Source organism: Garra rufa, chromosome 2 (genome assembly GCF_049309525.1).
Source record: "Garra rufa chromosome 2, GarRuf1.0, whole genome shotgun sequence".
Lineage (NCBI taxonomy): Eukaryota > Metazoa > Chordata > Actinopteri > Cypriniformes > Cyprinidae > Garra > Garra rufa.
Genome location: NC_133362.1, coordinates 37078988 through 37098394, shown reverse-complemented (window position 1 = coordinate 37098394; position 19407 = coordinate 37078988).

The following is a 19407-nucleotide window of genomic DNA, read 5'->3' as shown; positions in this document are numbered from 1 at the left end:
GTTTCTGTCTTTCTTTCTTCAGTCGTAAAGAAATTATGTTTTTTGAGGAAAACTTTTTAGGATTTCTCTCCATATAATGGACTTCTATGATGCCCCCAAGTTTGAACGTCTAAAATACAGTTTAAATGCAGCTTCAAAGGGCTCTAAACAATCCCAGCTGAGGAAGAATGGTCTTATCTAGTGAAACGATTGGTAATTTAAAAAAAAAAATTGACAATTTATATACGTTTTTTTAACCTTGAATGCTCTTCTTGTCTACCTCTGTTTTCCGGTTCAAGGCAGAAAAACTACCATCTCATTTTCTCCTCACTTGGTTGGTACTTTTGCAGCGATTTAGGGTGATTTTAATATTGGAAAAGGAAAAAATAAGATGGGAGTTTTTCGACATACCCTAACTGTATTGACCCTGTACTGCACATGGCAGTGCTAGACAAGATGAGCGTTTCAGGTTAAAAAGTATATACATTTTTATTTTCTTTTAGAAAATGACCGATCATCTTATTAGATAAGACCCTTCTTCCTCGGCTGGGATCGTCTAGAGCCCTTTGAGGCCGCATTTAAACTGCATTTTGGAAGTTCAAACTCGGGGGCACCATTTAAGTCCACTATATGTAGAAAATTCCTAAAATGTTTTCCTTAAAAAACATAATTTCTTTACGACTGAAGAAAGAAAGACATGAACATCTTGGATGACAACGGGGTAAGTATATTATCTGTACAATTTTGTTCTGGAAGTGATCTAAGACTTCCTGTTTTGCTGCGCTGCGGTCTGGTTTGTGTTTTTAGCTCTCTGTATTTGTAGCTTTCAGGAGCTTGTTTTTCTTTAGAAATCTCTATCTAATTATTACTCTCTGCTGTTTAAAGTATTTAAAAACAGTTTTACTCCCAACAGACTTGTGAAATTATCCGTCACACTAATCTGACCGCTTACTTTACCCGTTAAACGTGAGTGCAGTGAGCTAGCTAGCTTGCCACTTGCGGCTTACATTTTATACACGTAACGTTACTCCATTCGCGCATACTACCGCTCTCCTTTCTCTCTCGCTGATTGTTCGCTTTTATTCCAAAACCACGATCTGAAACGCGTTAGCATTCCGCTAATCGATTAGCTTGCAAATCGCGATTCCTTTTACATCCTATTTACTCCGTTGTTCCTCCTCCCATCCCGCTCTTCAAGTGTTCATCAAGTAACAGTGGTAAGTTGGGTCCTTTCTACAAAAACGGTGAGTAATGGCTTCTTCTCTTGCTGTTGTTGTGTGCACCACATGCCACATGTATAGTTTATCTATCTCTGTCGGCAGTGAGTCTTATACATGTGATAAATGCAAGGAAATAGCTAGGCTGACAGAGAAGATCACAGAACTAGAGACACACATCCAAACTTTAATGGAGGATAGTAAGAATGTGAGGGACTTAGATACGGCTTTGGATGTGACTAGCTCAGGGAGTCATGCAAATTGTTCGGTTCCGGTAACAACGCCCGTGCAGCAGGGCAACTGGGTGACTGTGAGACGGCATAGTCGCGGGTCAAAACACCGCTCTTCCGTTCCGATCAGAACATCAAACAGGTTCTCCCCACTCAGTGAAGCACCCACTGAGAAACCTGATGAAAGTGCTCTAGTAATTGGCGATTCTATTGTACGGAACGTGAAAATAGAGACACCAGCCAACATAGTCCAATGTTTACCGGGAGCCAGAGCGCCTGACATCTTGGCAAATTTAAAAGTGCTGGCTATTCAATTCAGTAAGATTGTTATTCACGTCGGCGCTAATGATGTTCGACTTCGCCAGTCGGAGATCACTAAAAATAATGTTAAAGAGGTGTGTGAACTTGCAAGTACGATGTCAGACACTGTAATATGCTCTGGTCCCCTCCCGGCTTACCGTGGTGACGAGATTCACAGTAGACTGTGGTCACTCCATGGCTGGATGTCGAAGTGGTGCCCGCGAAATAACATAGGTTTCATAGACAATTGGACAAGCTTTTGGGGCAGACCTGACCTGTTTAAAAGAGATGGTCTTCATCCCTCCGGATGTGGAGCATCTCTTCTGTCTAGAAATATGGCACATAGTCTTAGTGTTTGCACTTGACTCACTGGGGCCCAGGTCAGGAAGCAGACAGACTGGCTAAACCGACCATCTGCTAGCTGCCTCACGTCACAGAAATCAGTTAATTCTCAGCACATAGAGACCCTTTCACCTAGATATCACACTATAGAGACTGTGTCTGTTCCCCGAGCTCGAAAATACAATAAACTTCCAAAGCAATTTAAGAGTCGCAATTTAATTGATGTTCAACAAATAAAAAATGTACATAATACTGAGAAACAAATGATAAAGCTTGGCTTATTAAACATCAGGTCACTTTCTACGAAAGCACTTTTTGTAAATGATATGATCACTGATCATAAGCTAGATGTGCTCTGTTTGACAGAAACCTGGCTAAAACCAGATGATTACATTATTTTAAATGAGTCTACCCCCCAAAATTACTGTTATAAACATGTGCCACGTGTAAAAGGTAAGGGGGGAGGTGTCTGCACAATTTATAACAATATGTTCAGTGTTTCCCAGAGTACGGGCTTTAAATATAACTCGTTTGAAGTAATGGTGCTCCATATAACATTATCCAAAGAAACAAGTATTAATGCTAAATCTCCTGTGAAGCTTGTACTAGCTACTGTATATAGGCCACCAGGGCACCATACAGACTTTATTAAAGAATTTGTTGATTTTCTATCCGAATTAGTGTTGGCCGCAGATAAAGTCTTAATAGTGGGTGATTTTAACATCCATGTTGATAATGAAAAAGATGCATTGGGATCAGCATTTATAGACATTCTGAACTCAATTGGGGTTAGACAACACGTGTCAGGACCTACTCATTGCCGAAATCATACTTTAGATTTAATATTGTCACACGGAATTGATGTAAATGGCGTTGAAATTCTGCATCAAAGTGATGATATCTCAGATCATTATCTAGTCTCATGTATACTCCAGATATCTAAATCTGTAAAATTAACTCCTCGGTATAAATACGGTAGAACCATTACTTCTACCACAAGAGACTGCTTTGTAAGTAATCTTCCTGATTTATCTGAATTCCTCAGCATATCCAATAGCTCAGAAAAACTTGATGATGCAACAGAAACTATTGCCTCTCTTTTTTCTAGCACTTTAGATATAGTTGCTCCTCTGCGTTTAAGAAAGATTAAGGAAAACAGTCCGACGCCGTGGTCTACTGAACACACTCGCGCACTGAAGAGAGCACGACGAAAAATGGAACGCAGCTGGAAGAAAACAAAACTAGAGGTTTTCCGTACAGCCTGGCGTGAATGTAACATATCCTATAGAAAAGCACTAAAATCTGCTAGATCAGACTATTTTTCATCTTTCTTAGAAGAAAACAAACATAACCCTAGGTATTTATTCAATACAGTGGCTAAATTAACGAAGAATAAAGCACAAACAGACGTTGAGTTTTCCCAACAGCACAGCAGTAACGACTTTATGAACTACTTTACTACCAAGATAGATAGTATTAGAGATAAAATTGTAACTATGCAGCCATCCGCTACAGTATCAAATCAGATATGCTATAGATCTCCTGAGGAAAAATTCCATGCATTTTCAACTATAGGAGAGGAAGAGCTGTGTAAACTTATTAAATCATCTAAACCGACAACATGTATGTTAGACCCTATTCCATCTAAGTTACTAAAAGAGGTGCTTCCAGAAGTCATGGATCCTCTTCTGAATATTATTAATTCGTCATTATCATTAGGATATGTCCCCAAAACCTTCAAACTGGCTGTTATTAAGCCTTTAATTAAAAAACCTCAACTTGATCCAAATGAATTAAACAATTACAGACCAATTTCCAATCTCCCTTTTCTGTCAAAGATACTAGAAAAGGTAGTGTCCTCACAATTGTGTTCTTTCTTAGAGAAAAATGGTATCTGTGAGGATTTCCAGTCAGGTTTTAGACCGTATCATAGCACTGAGACTGCTCTTATTAGAGTTACTAATGACCTTCTCCTGTCTTCTGATTGTGGATGCATCTCTCTATTAGTGCTACTAGATCTAAGTGCTGCATTTGATACTATTGACCACAATATTCTTTTAAATAGACTTGAAAATTATGTTGGCGTTAGTGGTAGTGCACTGGCTTGGTTCAAATCGTACTTATCTGGCCGGCATCAATTCGTAGCAGTAAATGACGAGGTATCATATCAGTCACAAGTGCAGTATGGAGTACCTCAAGGCTCAGTATTAGGGCCATTACTTTTTACACTTTATATGTTACCCTTGGGAGATATCATCAGGAAACATGGTGTTAGCTTTCATTGTTACGCTGATGATACGCAGCTCTATATTTCTTCGCGGCCCGGTGAAACATACCAATTTGGAAAACTAACAGAATGCATAGTTGAAATAAAAAATTGGATGGCGAGAAATTTCTTACTGCTAAATTCTGAAAAAACAGAGGTGTTAATTATTGGACCTAAAACCTCTACAAGTAATAACCTAAAACACAGTCTAATACTAGATGGCTGCTCTGTAAATTCGTCATCATCAGTTAGGAACCTAGGCGTCCTATTCGATAGCAATCTCTCCTTCGAAAGCCACATTTCTAGCATTTGCAAAACCGCATTTTTTCATCTAAAAAATATATCTAAATTACGACCTATGCTCTCGATGTCAAATGCAGAAACGTTAATCCATGCGTTCATGACCTCAAGATTAGATTATTGTAATGCTTTATTGGGTGGTTGTTCTGCACGCTTAATAAACAAACTCCAGCTGGTCCAAAATGCAGCAGCTAGAGTTCTTACTAGAACCAGAAAGTATGACCATATTAGCCCGGTTCTGTCAACACTGCACTGGCTCCCTATTAAACATCGTATAGACTTTAAAATCTTGCTAATTACTTATAAAGCCCTGAATGGTTTAGCTCCTAAGTACTTGAGCGAGCTCTTATCATATTATAGTCCTTCACGTCCGCTGCGTTCTCAAAACTCCGGCAATTTGATAGTACCTAGAATATCAAAATCAACTGCGGGCGGCAGGTCCTTTTCACATTTAGCGCCCAAACTCTGGAACAATTTACCTAACACTGTTCGGGAGGCAGACACACTCTGTCAGTTTAAATCTAGATTAAAGACCCATCTCTTTAACCTGGCCTACACTTAATACATTTCATAATCCAAATCCGTTAAAGGATTGTTAGGCTGCATTATTTTAGGTCAACCGGAACCAGGGACACTTCCCAAAACACCTGATGTACTCGTTGCATCAGAAGAAGAATGCCATCTACGCTAATACTAGTATCTTTCCTTCTTATTCCGAGGTCACCGTAGCCACCGATCATGTATCCAGATCAGACGTTTCACTGCAGTCCCCCGGATCCAGTCTGTACCCATCAGCACCCAGAGATATCCTTTACAGCCCTGAATGTCAGCAGAGACCACATCAACTAGATGAGCCCCAGAGACAGATCATCAGTGAAGACCCCATCACCTAGACGGCCACCGACGCAAGACTGCGAAAACCAGATGAGTCCTCTCCAATCTGATTTTGTGGCAACTTGGAACTCTTGCATCTACATTAATATTAGTCTGTTTGTTTTTTTATTCCCAGGTCACCATAGCCACCAGATCCAGTCCGTACCCAGATCAGATGGTCACTGCAGTCCCCCGGATCCAGTCCGTACCAAGAGGTGGATAAACACCTACAGCCGAATGTCAGCGGATACCGTGTCAACTAGATGAGCCCCAGGGACAGATCATCAGAAAGAACTCCTACCCTAAACAGCCACCGGCACAAGGCCATGGGAACCAGATGAGTCCTCTCCAATTTGACTTTGCTGCAATATGGAACTTTTGCACTTTTATTGACATTTTATCTTATTATTTTTACTGTAAGGTTGCTTTGACACAACTTGTATTGTAAAAAGCGCTGTATAAATAAACTTGACTTGACTTGACTTGACTTGACTTAATCCTTTAAGATCATATTATCTGCATTTTATCTGATATATTGACTGATATATAACTGGAAAAGCATATCTACTCTACACAGATCTGAAGTGTCGCTCCCCTCTTCCTCTACGTTCTTTTATGGGTGGATATTTTCCTGGTAATGATGATTAATACTTTTCACGGCATATTACATCCAGATCTGCCTGCAGACACAAACTCCAGACACAAACAATAGTCTTAAACACAGGTCTATAGCTTTGCCTTACCCATCAACCACCGTTCTAAGCCGGTCACAGCTCACACCATTTGGACAAGCACCATAACCGTGAGCAAGTCCCAAACTGCAAATGTCACACGACACCAGCCGCAGGAAATGACCAAACCCTGCATGCAGCTAAAAATAAGGCTCGTTGTTAGAGGAGAATAGGACCAGGAAGGCGGCAAAGTACAGCAAATATTATTCCTATTCAACCACTGTTCGACCACAGCACTGTTTTGAGAGTGGAATGGGGGGGAGAAAAAGCAGCAAAAAAGAAAAGAGAGGGGGCTGATGGGATAGAGAAGGGTGAAAAGAAAGGCCTCGACTAGAGTGCTGGAAATCTGACAAAACAAACTATGAGAAATAAGAAGGGGGAGTGAAAGGAAGAGGGCGGAAACGAGTGAGAGGAAGAAAAAAAAGCTGCCTCGCTCACACTGACACAGCTGAAGACGCTGTAAAACCTCAAAAACCTGGAGAGCAGCGGCGCAAATAAAAACGACTTTACATTGGAGAGCCTAGAAAAGTGTCTGCTCGCCCCTGCCTTTCTGTCGTTTTGGGTTTCTCAGTGGCTTGGTCACACTCGCTATTGTCAGAGAAGGGGAAAAAAACTGCAGAGCTGTAATGTTGGCACGGGACCCACACCACAACCCCATCCCCCTCACCTCCCTTCCTCCCTGGCAAGCGTGAGGCAGCCTGGCACGGTGCTGAGCCCAGCCAAGAATGGAGCTCTTCGTCGCCTCACGCAATGTGGTGCGCTGAAATTTCCTGCAGTAAAAGCCTGATTGGGAAGACACCCATTAAAAACGTGTAAAGCGAGAGCGCCAGGCACGGCAGCGTGCGAGAGAGCGGAGGCACGGGACGGGGGGCGCGATGAGGAGAAACCTAAAAAACAAAACCGATTCAAATCGAACTCGACTGCTTACCCTGCCGCTGTTCTTTCGCCTTTCCATTCCACATTATTTCCTCCCTGCTTTTTCTCAAACCCTGTTTTAATTTAAATTGTGGCAAAGCTCCCTCTCGCTCGATGTGTTTCCCAAACCGAGAGCTATTTCCTGATTCACTCCCTCTTTTATATAATTATTCCACAGACTTGCTTTCTCTTTTCTTTTTTCTACGTGTTCTCACTTCAGAATGACGTCATGCCCTCCATAGGTTCGTTGTGGCTTGGCGTGAGTCTGCAAAGGGCAAAGTTCAGCAGGAATTTGGGAGAATGTGGCAGAGAAACAGAGGGAGGGAGGGAGGGAGAGAGTTAGAGAGAGAGGAGCTGCCAAGTCAGTTCTGGTTCATTGAGAATTGCATGCATGGTTGTTCTCTGCACAAGCGCCCACAGTCATGTCCTCAAACAGCTACCTAGTAACGGTTGTTACTCAAATCTATAATACATGAGAGCAAACACAGAATGACATCATTTGCTGAGCATTCTGTTGTTTCAAGACACTCCTGTAGTTGACATTGACAGCTAGGGATTTAATATTCGGTTATTAAATTACAATATTCTTTACGCACTGAGCTGGACTGATTTGATGATTGTAGCTGCAGAGATTTTTCATTGAAGCCGATGTTTGCCTCAGAGAAGAATAATAAAGTTAACTGCAACTTTATTTTTTAGAATTTAAACTTTTTTGTCTTACATTGAGACTGTATCTTGCAACTGCAACTTTATATCTCACAACTGCAGTTTTATTTTTCAAAATTTCTCAGTATGACTATCTTGCAATAGTGTCTTTATATCTCACTGCATTTTTTTATTTCAAGAACTGAGATGTTAGATCTCACAAAGTGACTATATCTTACAATTGCAACCTTATATCTCTAAATATGTGACTATATTTCACAAAGTGACTGTCTCGCAATTGCCACTTTATCAAAATTTGTGACTACATTTTTCAAAGTAACTATATCTTGCAATTGCGACTTTATATCTCAAAATCGCAGCTTTATTTTTCAAAATTTGTGACTCTATTTCACAAAGTGACTATATCTCAGAATAGCAGCTATTAAAATTTGCGACTATATTTCACAAACTGACTAACCCGGTTTCACAGACAAGTCTTAAGCCTAGTCTCAGACTAAAGTGTAAGTCTGAGCTGTTTCAACTAAAAGAACTTGCACTGCATGATCTTAAAATATATTAGTGCCTTTGTTTAGTCTCAAGATGCACATCAGTAATGTTTTTTTTCTAAGGCACATTTATAAAAAATTACTTAAATCTTAATTAAACTTTGTTCTAATCCTGGTTTAGTCTAAGTATACTTTATATCTCACAACTGCAGGTTTATTTCTCAAAATTTGTGACTATATTTCACAAAGTGACTATCCCGCAGTTTCACAGACAAGGCTTAAGCCTAGTCCTAGACTAAAATGTAAGTCTGAGCTGTTTCAGCTGAAAGAAACTTGTACTGACTGATATTAAAATATATCAGAGCCTTTGGTTAGTCTTAGGATTGTTACGTTTATGTCTGTTTTTGTTCATTGGTTTCACCCATTGTCTCCCCCTGTCTATCTGTGTGTAATGGTTTACCCTCATCACCGTCATCTGTTTCACCTGTCTGTAATTATTAGTCTGTCTTTATAAGTCTGTTTGTATCTTGAGTTCAGTGTCGGTCTTTAATCGTTTGATGTCAACGTGTGTGGGTGTTCTTCGTGTTCCTACCTGTTATTCCAAGAAGATATTACATTATAGTGTTTATTGTAATCTTGTCTTTCGTCTCGTCCGTCCAGCACGTCACACCCATAACAAGGATCCCACACCAGTAATGTTTTTAAGGCACGTTCTAATCCTGGTTTAGTCTAAGCCCTGTCTGTAAAACCAGGCCTATATCTTGCAAATGTGACTTTATATCTCAATTCCAGCTTTATTTTTTTTTTTTATTTGTGACCATATTTCACAAAGTTACTATATCTTGCAATTACAACTTTATATTTCACAATTGCAGCTTTATATCTCAAAATGTAATTATATTTCGCAATTACGATCTTAAATCTCAATATGTAACTATATTTCACAAAATGATTATATCTCAGAATAGCAGCTTTATTGAACAAAATCTGTGACTATATCTCACAATTGACTTTATAGCTCAAAATTCCAGTTTTATTTTTTCAAAATTTGTGACTCTATTTCACAAAGTGACTATATCCCAGAATTGCAGCTTTATTTAACAAAATTTTGAACTATATTTCACAAAGTGACTATCTCACAATTGCGATTATTTCAAAATTCCAGCTTTATTTCTCAAAATATGTGGCTATATTTTACAATTGCGACCTTATATCTCAAAATTTGTGACTCCATTTCACAAAGTGACTATATCTCTAAATAGCAGCTTTATTAAAAAAAAAATGTGACTACATTTTGCAAATTGATTATATCTTGCAACTGCAAATTTATATCTCAATTTTGAGATATAAATTCACAATTGCGAGAAATAATTACTTTGTGAAAAATTGCAGCTTTATTTCTCAAAATATGTGGCTATATTTCACAAAGTCACTATATCTCAAATTCCAGCTTTATTTTTCAAATTATGTGATTATATTACATTATTTTACAAAGTGACTATATCTCGCAGTTGCGGCTTTATTTGTCAGAATATGTGACTATGTATCTAAATTTGTGTCTACATTTCACAAGGTCACTATATTTCACAATTGCGACTTTATTTACCAAAATTTGTGACTATTTCACAAAGAGACTATCCCCCGGTTTCACAGACAAGGCTTAAGCCTAGTCTCAGACTAAAATGTAAATCTGAGCTGTTTCAACTGAACGAAACTTGTAAAGATTGATCTTAAAACATGTCAGTGCCTTTGTTTTGTCTCAAGATGCACACCAGTAAAGTTTTTTTTCTAAGGCATGTTTATAAAAATTACTCTAATGTACTTATTTAACTATGGCCTAATCCTGATTTAGTCTAATGCTGCGTTCACACCGCCCCAAACGTCAGCGTCAGTTGCGGCAAGATTACATGTAAAGTCTATGGTTGAGTCCGTCAGAGATCCGTCAAAGGCTCTGTGGTGCGTTGTGTCCGTTGGATCCGTCAACTTTTCAAGCGTTACCTGCGTTTCAAGCGTCAACGCAGCATACGCAAGCAACGCAGAAGTTCAGCTAGCTGAACTTTTGACGGACTTGACGCACTTGACGCAGTGCGTCAACCAATCAGAGCGTCTCACTGTAGTGACGTCACCACACGTATCTTGAATGAAGCGGGAGCAGAAAAATAACATTTTCAACAATGGAAGACAAAAGCTCATTGTAGCCGTCTGCAATCGCACAGAATTGTATGATTCCTCCTCGTTGTTGTATAAAGTTAGGAATGAAAAGGAACTTGCTTGGATGAAGATCGCTGAAGAGATCGGGATGTCGGGTCAAATCTTTTTTCAACGTAATTATTGTCCATTTCCTTAGCTAGTGAAACATGGTCATGAGAAGATTCCAAAATGTCCAGTCCCTACTAGTTTGCCATGGTTTATTCAGGGGAAGTGTGCAAAAAGCGGTGGAGGAGTCTGAGGGACAGAGCGTTGCCTGACGTGTGCGGTGTGAACGCACCAAAAAGCAAGCGTTGCAAGCTTCAACGTAAATGCGTCAAACTAGATGCGTTGGGAGCGTTGCCTGACGCAGACAAAGTGTGCGGTGTGAACGCAGCATAAGCCTTCTCTGTGAAACCAGGCCTAAATCTCACAATTCCAGCTTTATTTATTACAATTTGTGACTATGTTTTTTCACAACTTTATATTTCACAATGACTATATCTAACAATTGTGACATTATTATTGTTAATTTAATTTCTTATTTTAGAATGTTTTCCCTTTTTATCCTTTTTTTTTTTTTTTAACTCTTGAGGTGGAAACAGGATTCCTGTTACTATTCAAATTGTCTCAAAATGCGGCCACAGTCTGTTCGCTGACCTGATTAATATAGCGCATGAATCCAGACAGCACAATCTAAAAATCGGCAGCTCAAATATTTTGGCTGGCTTTAGCAGCTGGTTGAGGTGTAAAAGTCTGTCTGGAAACAAGTCAGTAAGCCATGCTTACAAGTTCAGTCATTAGTTCTTCTTGAGGAAGAACTAATGACTGTATTTTTAGGTCAGTGACATTAAATCTTTTATAATGTTCAGATATGGTTTGAGGCACTTAATACCATGTGAACTAGCTGTGAAATTATTTAAACAAGTCAGCTATTGACTGTCACTATTTTGGATAAACCCCTAAATTTCTAATGGAACCAAACTGTTTCTTCCAAGAGGTTCTTGGCTGGAGTAAGTATCAGACTACAGTTACTTTTTATTGATTACATGATTACATATTATTCACACAATAGCAATAAATAATTCATATTTTATTGATTATCCCTAATTCTCCTTTCTCAAATAGCGTACCTGTTTTCATAAGTAAATTCATAAGACTTTTTCAGTTTCTCAGTATCATTTTATTTTTGGTGCCTGTTCAGTGTTTAATTATATTTTAGAAGTGGGATTGTGTCTGCAATGTGTCTTTGTCACCTTCAGTTGACATGTTTAAGTAAGTATGATTGTAATGCTTCTTGCTTTAGCTGAGGGTGCAGTTGTGGTGGTTGGCATTATGGGAGATTTGCACAAAAATGAAGATGTTGTTCTAATTAATCATGCAACCAATGAGTACCCACAATGACACATTCTCTGTCCCTCTCATACACACAAACGTCACACACACTCTTACTCACCGCAGAGGGCTGTGCTGTGGCTGCAGTTTAAAATGGCTGACTGTCACGCCATACTCTGGTCCTCCGGGCTGATTTCACTCTAATGTACTGAGGGCTTTTGAGGGTGGAAGAAATTATGGCCTATGTTCTTTAAATGAACTTTCTGTACTGGGAATGTTTTCATTGAGAAATAAACACAACTGCACACACGCTCAGGGAGCTACGTGTCTGTGCGTGAACAAACGTAAAACATGCAACGTGTGACTTTCTTGACCTGTCTTCATCATGCTCTATCTGCTTGCAAACCTCAGTGTTTGATATTGTGTATGTTTATGCATGTGAATATTTATGTGTGTGGTCGTGTTTGTGCGTGCTTCAGGTTATAATCTGAGTCATAGCATGAAAAAATAAAATGTCCAAACAAGCAGTCCCCGATGGAGCGATGAAACAAACCTACAACGACCCACAGAGCAAGGACAAATGCCAAAAGACTAGCAGCATTAGGACTTGCACAACTACTAATTTTTGCTAGTTATACAAGACTAATTGCCCAGAAAAAAGTTGACTGGTTGCCAATCCCGTGATTGAAATTGTAGGTGTCTGCAAAACCAGCACCGTTTGCATTTAATGCTTTAATGGCTGTTGAGATTCAATAGTCTAATAGAAGTCCAGTTAAGTGCATCTATCCATCATAAAAAGTTTTAAAAGTTTATAAAGGCCTCCTGAAGTGAATCAATGCTTTTGTGTAAGTAAATACCCATATTTACAACTTTATAAACTAATCTCTAGCTTCTTTTAACTGCTGTATGTGCGTTCATGGGAGAGTGGAATTCCAGCAGATGACATAGGACGTAGACGTAGCGTAAGCTCCCATGAGAAGTGATGAACTGGAGAGAGCAAAGCAAAACACTGGTTATGAATCAGAAGTACAAAACAAAGATTAGTAAAGAAAAATGTCAGACGATTTCGATATAAGCCAAGAGGAGACTTGTTTTCTGCTAAACTAAGGAAACTTTGCTTCCTTTGCTTCTGTCAACAAAACTGGGTTCTCACGAGACTAGCATAATCTCACCGGAGCCCTATGTCATCTGCTTGAAGTGAGGTTTGCCTGCTCAGCTTGAACCTGGGTCGCCTGCGTGGGAGGCAGGCGTGCTAACATAGATGCTAAAGACCGCAGCTTCTAGCATTGGTCAACATTGAACCTTTTGAGATCAGGGGAGTGAGGCTTACCTGCACAGCTCTTACCAGCCAGCCTCCGTTACACTCTCCCCCTAAACCTCACTGCCATCTTGATCATGGCACCAATGTAACCTCATGGGAGGCAGGCATGCTAACAAGGATGCTAAAGACCACAACCTCTAGCGTTGTTCGCTAGTGCACCTCTTGAGATCAGGGGAGTGAGGTTTACCAGCACAGCTCTCACCAGCTGGCCTCTATTACATTTAACCCCCGAAACCTCAATCCAATGTGGGTCACGGCACCAATGTAACCCAATGTAACCTCCAGTCCTTACCTTTCTGCCTCGTTCTTGTTCCAAGTGGGACTCGAAACCCGGGTCACCAGCATGGGAGGCATGTATGTTGACAAGGACGCAAAAAACTTCAGCCTCTTGCACTGGTTCGCTAGTGCACCTCTTGAGATCAGTGGAGTGAGGTTTACCAGCACAGCTCTCACCAGCTGGCCTCTATTACATTTAACCCCCTAAACCTCAATCCCATATGGGTCTCGGCACCAATGTAACCCCTCCAGTCTTAATCTTCCTGCCTCGTACTTGTTCCAAGTGGGACTCAAACCCGGGTCACCAGCATGGGAGGCATGTGTGTTGACAAGGATGCTAAAAACTTCAGCCTCTTGCACTGGTTGTTAGCGTGCCTCTTGAGATCAGAGGAGTGAGGCGGCTTACCTGCACAGCTCTTACCAGCCAGCCCCCGTTCCACTCTCCCCCTAAACATCACTGCCATCTAGGTCATGGCACCAATGTAACCTCTCCAGTTCTAACCGCCCTGCCTCGTTCTTGTTCCGAGTGGGGATTTGAACCTGAATCATCGGCATGGGAGGCGGGCACGCTAACAAGGCCGCTAAAGGCTGCAGCCTCTAGCATTGGTCGTTAGTGCACCTCTTTAGATTAGGTGAGTGAGGTTTACCTGCTCAGCTCTTACCAGCCAGCCTCCTTTACACTCAACCCCCTAAACCTCACTCCCATTTGGTTCACAGCAACAATGTAACCCCTCCAGTCCTAACCTCCCCACCTCGTTCTTGTTTCAAGTGGGACTCAAACCCGGGTCACCAGCATAGGAGGCATGTGCGTTGACAAGGACTTCAACCTTTTGCACTGGTCGTTAGCATGCCTCTTGAGATCAGAGGAGTGAGGCTTACCTGCACAGCTCTTACCAGCCAGCCTCCGTTCCACTCTCCCCCTAAACCTCACTGCCATCTAGGTCATGGCACCAATGTAACCTCTCCAGTTCTTGTTCTCGTTCTTGTTCTGAGAGGGAACTTGAACGCGAATCATCGGCATGAGAGGCAGGCATGCTAACAAGAATGCCAAAGGCTGCAACCTCTAGTTCGCTAGTGCAAATCAGGGGAGTGAGGTGTATCTGCACAGCTCTCACCAGCTGGCCTCCGTTACATTCAACCCCCTAAACCTCACTCCCATATGGGTCACGGCACCAACCCCTCCAGTCCTAACAGCCCCGCCATGTTTTTGTTCCGAGTGGGACTCAAACCGAGGTCGCCGGCATTGAAGGCGGGCGTGCTAACAAGAATGCTAACTTTGGTGTCATACAACGATTAGTTTGCATGGTGCCAACGCATCTTGAACAAGCCTGTATTTAAAAGCCTTCGGAGTTCAGGTAAATTAATATTAACACAAATATGTCAGTTCAAAAATGGTCAGCAGAAGAGATCAACGATAACAAGCAATTGCGGTCACATGTTGGTGATGTACAGAATTCTGCTCTCTGCCAGTGAAAACGGAAGCCGGTTCTGAACGAGTACCAGTCTTGGCCGAGCACCAGTTGCAGCTCCGGCACCAGCCCCATTGAAAAAGCAGTAAATGTAACCCCTCCAGTCCTAACCTCCCCACCTCATTCTTGTCTTAAGTGGGACTCAAACCTGGGTCACTGGGATGGAAGGCATGCATGCTAACAAGAAAGCTAAAGACTCCAGCCTCTAGCATTGGTTGTTAGTGCACCACTGAGATGAGAGGAGTGAGGGTTACCTGCTCAGTTCTTACAAGCCGGCCTCCGTTACACTCACCCCCCCCAAACCTCACTCCCATTTGGGTCATGGCACCAATGTAACCTTTCTGGTCCTATCTGCCCCACCTCAATCTTGTTTCCAGTGGAATTTGATCCTGTGTCACCAGCTCATAAGTTTTACAAAACCCTTGCCCTAAATATAAAACATTGATATGTAGTTCAACCATTTTGTGTTATGGACATAAAATGCTTGTTTAAAAGAAATGGGCTGTTACTTTAAGTGTTCAAATGTATGAATTTTGGTTGCTGGACAATAAAATAACCGAAAAAAATCCTTTTTGGGATGGGATATTTTGATTCAGGCAGTCTAGCAACAACCTAGTATTGTGGTGGTGGCTTTTTACATGAGTAAAAATTATTTTCTGTTTAGGAAAGTGCTTGAAAATGAGCCGGAGTTGGCATGGTGTGTGTGCGAATTGTTGGCAAGTTTGTCTGGCTGGGTAGATTTGCCGAGGTGTTGTCTGGATGCCTGTGAGCGACGGTGGTGTCCTGTTTCGCACAGTCCCATCTGAGATCCCGTGGAAGCACCTGTGTCTCTTCTCTCTCTCTCCAGTCAGCCACAAGGATATAATGAGAGGTCAAGACCGCTGGGACGGGTGAAAATTCCACTATCCCACTCACTTACAGCATTTCGTGCCCCAGACACAAGAGTTTGCACATCACTAGCGAACCTCAGCAGACTATACATCTGCTTTCCCTCTCGCTCCTGGAGAAGTGTATACTATGTGGGAGGGGAACGCAGACAGCTGGATAATTGCCTGTCTAGCTGCACTGGGAGCAGCTTTTATAGGCTAATAAAGTTCTCCTTTATAGATATAAACCTGTTTATTATCGCACAAGTCTCCATTGATAAAACTTTCTCTTTCACCTTCCACACGAGTCTGTGTTCTCATATACAAACCAGTGGGAGAGTTACCAAAGAGATACATGTTGGCAAGACACAAATCTGTCCAGTACAGTTCAAAGATATCTGTCTGATGTTAGTGCACTGACGTCTTTCATGAAGACCATGTGTGCGAAACTGCACGAAAATGACATTTTCGCAAACCACAAAAACAACTGTAATCAGTTAAGAACATTCAGTCTCCAGTGCACTAACAAGTCTTTTTTTTGTTTTGTTTATTTTTTGCTGGCCAATACCAGATTTCAAATACCATTGTAGAAATACCCTTTTCTCACAGGCATGTTCGTCGCCCTTGAGTAGTTCACTAACTCAAAGGGTCCGATAACGGTGGGTTACCGAGATAAAATGAGTGAAATCGACGTTTGGCTGGCAGCATGGCTTCATTTGACCCTGGTGGTTGATCTTGTAATTGCACAATCAAAAACACTGTTCATTCTTATAAGCAACATATATATTCTTAATACTTTGTCATATCGTAACATATGTTCTTTTAGCAGTGATTAATTATTTTAAAATGTATAACATTTTATATTATATGAAAGGAGTTCATTGCAGCTAAAACATTTTAGATAGTTTTAAACAATTGTCAAAACTACTGCTCATTCTTATATGGCTGATATGTTTTTTGGAAAACAATGTCCTTCATATCTCTTTATATTGCAGCTGTTTCCTAAGCAAATGGAAAAAAGGTGAATCTGTGTCTCCATCACCCTGTTGTTTGTGTGTGCGCATATATGCAGACATGCAAGCCACCAAGACAGGGCAGAGAGTGTTGGGTTACATTCCTTCCATCAGGGCTGAAGGATAGCCAGGCAGGTCACTCTTAGTTCAGCCGCAGGAAATTGGGAGGAGAGAAGGTCCTCTCTGAGTATCAATAAAATTTTGCATGCGCATATATGCTTGTATATTTGTGTATGTGTGCAAGTCTGTGCTTGTGAGTGTATGGTTGTGGTTAAACTGTGGGCCTCACAGGCAGAACTTCCTCCCAGTTCTGTACCGGGACTCGTCTGAGTCAGAATTCCTCAGACTTTGGAAATTCCCAAAGGTCTTGGGGGGGCAGGCTGGCCACAGCGTTCTGGGGGTCTGCAGAGTTTGGCTAGTCCCTGTGACTCTCCAGCTCTGGGAACAGGCCCTTGGGCTGACCCTGCCTACTCATACACACCCATCTGCTTCCTTTTCATTTGAGCTCTTTCTTACACAAGGCTTAAACGCTTAACAGTAGACATTATGCACTAGTACAGCAGAAGTCTTACAGATTCTACTCAATATGAAGAGCACAATGTGTCTATATGACAAAAATAAAAACATTAACATTATGTGCTTTTGTAGTTTAAAATTCACACGCATCTCAATCTTTATCTTTTACCTTTCAAAGAGAAAAGCAAAAAATATATAAGGGATATGTAAGACAGAAGCCAAATCAAGATAGACAGAAAAGACGAATAGATAGACAGACAGACAGACAGACAGACAGACAGATAGACAGACAGATAGATAGATAGATAGATAGATAGATAGATAGATAGATAGATAGATAGACAGACAGACAGACAGACAGATGGATAGACGGACAGATAGACAGATGGATAGACGGACAGATAGACAGACAGATGGATAGACGGACAGATAGACAGACAGATGGATAGACGGACAGATAGACAGACAGACAGACAGATGGATAGACATAGACAGACAGACAGACAGACAGACAGACAGACAGACAGATGGATAGACACAGACAGACAGACAGACAGACGGATAGACGGACAGATAGACAGACAGATGGATAGACGGACAGATAGACAGACAGATGGATAGACGGACAGATACACAGACAGATGGATAGATGGACAGACAGACAGACAGACAGACAGACAGACAGACAGACAGACAGACAGACAGACAGACAGACAGACAGACAGACAGACAGACAGACAGACAGACAGACAGACAGATAGATAGACAGACAGACAGACAGACAGACAGACAGACAGACAGATGGATAGACATAGACAGACAGACAGACAGACAGACAGACAGACAGACAGGCGGGCGGACGGATAGATAGACAGGCTGACGGATGGACAGATAGACGGTTAGATAAACGAACAGATAGACAGGCGCACTGACAGACGGACAGATAGACGAGTAGACAGACAGATAGATAGACAGATAAATAGACAGACAGACAGACAGACAGACGGTTAAATAAACGAACAGAGAGACAGGCAGACTGATGGACGGATAGCTAGATGAGTAGACATACAGACAGATAAATAGGTAGACAGACAGACGGATAGATAGATGGATAGATAAACATAGACAGGTGAAAGGATGGACAGATAGACGAGTAGACAGACAGACAGACATATAAACAGACAGATAGATAGATAGATAGATAGATAGATAGATAGATAGATAGATAGATAGATAGATAGATAGATAGATAGATAGATAGAGAGATAGAGAGACAGACAGACAGACAGACAGACAGACACACACACAAATACATAAACAAACAAACAGAAAGACAGGCGGGTGGACGGACGGACAGATAGACAAGTAGACGGACACATAGGTGGATGGACAGATAGACGAGTAGACACACAGACAGATTAATAGACAGAAAGATGGATAGATAGACAGATAGATAAATGAACAGATAGTCAGACAGATGGGTGGACAGATAGACAAGTAGACAAACGAACGGACTGACAGCTAGATAGACGGGATAGATAGACGGTTTGTCTATATAGATGGATAGACAGACAGACAGTAAAGCAAGTTTAGGCAGTTACTTGAGCAGGATCTGCTGGTTCTCTCTGCAGGACAGGTGTATCTATATTCAGTCGTTATCACCTCAGTGACCTCCAAGCAAAAGCTGAGGTTTTATGTTGAGGTTAGTGAACAGCATGTGAACGCAACTCACTTTCTTTTCTTAAATAAATCATGTTTTATCTATGGAAAAGAACAGGCAGATCCTGGCAGTCCGGGTCTAGTTGACTGTAGACTGCCTCAGGAACACTAAGTCACCCACCTTGGCAGAGATGACGCTCATACTTGCCATGTCTCTGACTCTGAGCCTTGACTGACTTTTATCCCGTCTGTCAGAGCCCTTCAGTCTGGTCTTGCAGAACCAATTCGATTCTTCATGCATGACAAACAAATAGTCAGATTAATGTTTAATTAAAAAGAAGAAAAACAGTATTTTGGAACACACTAAGGCAATTCATAGCTATTTTACGTTTCAGAAAATTGGTGGTGGATTTGTGAGAACTTGTATGTTTTAATTCATATAAAAATAAGAGTCCAAACAG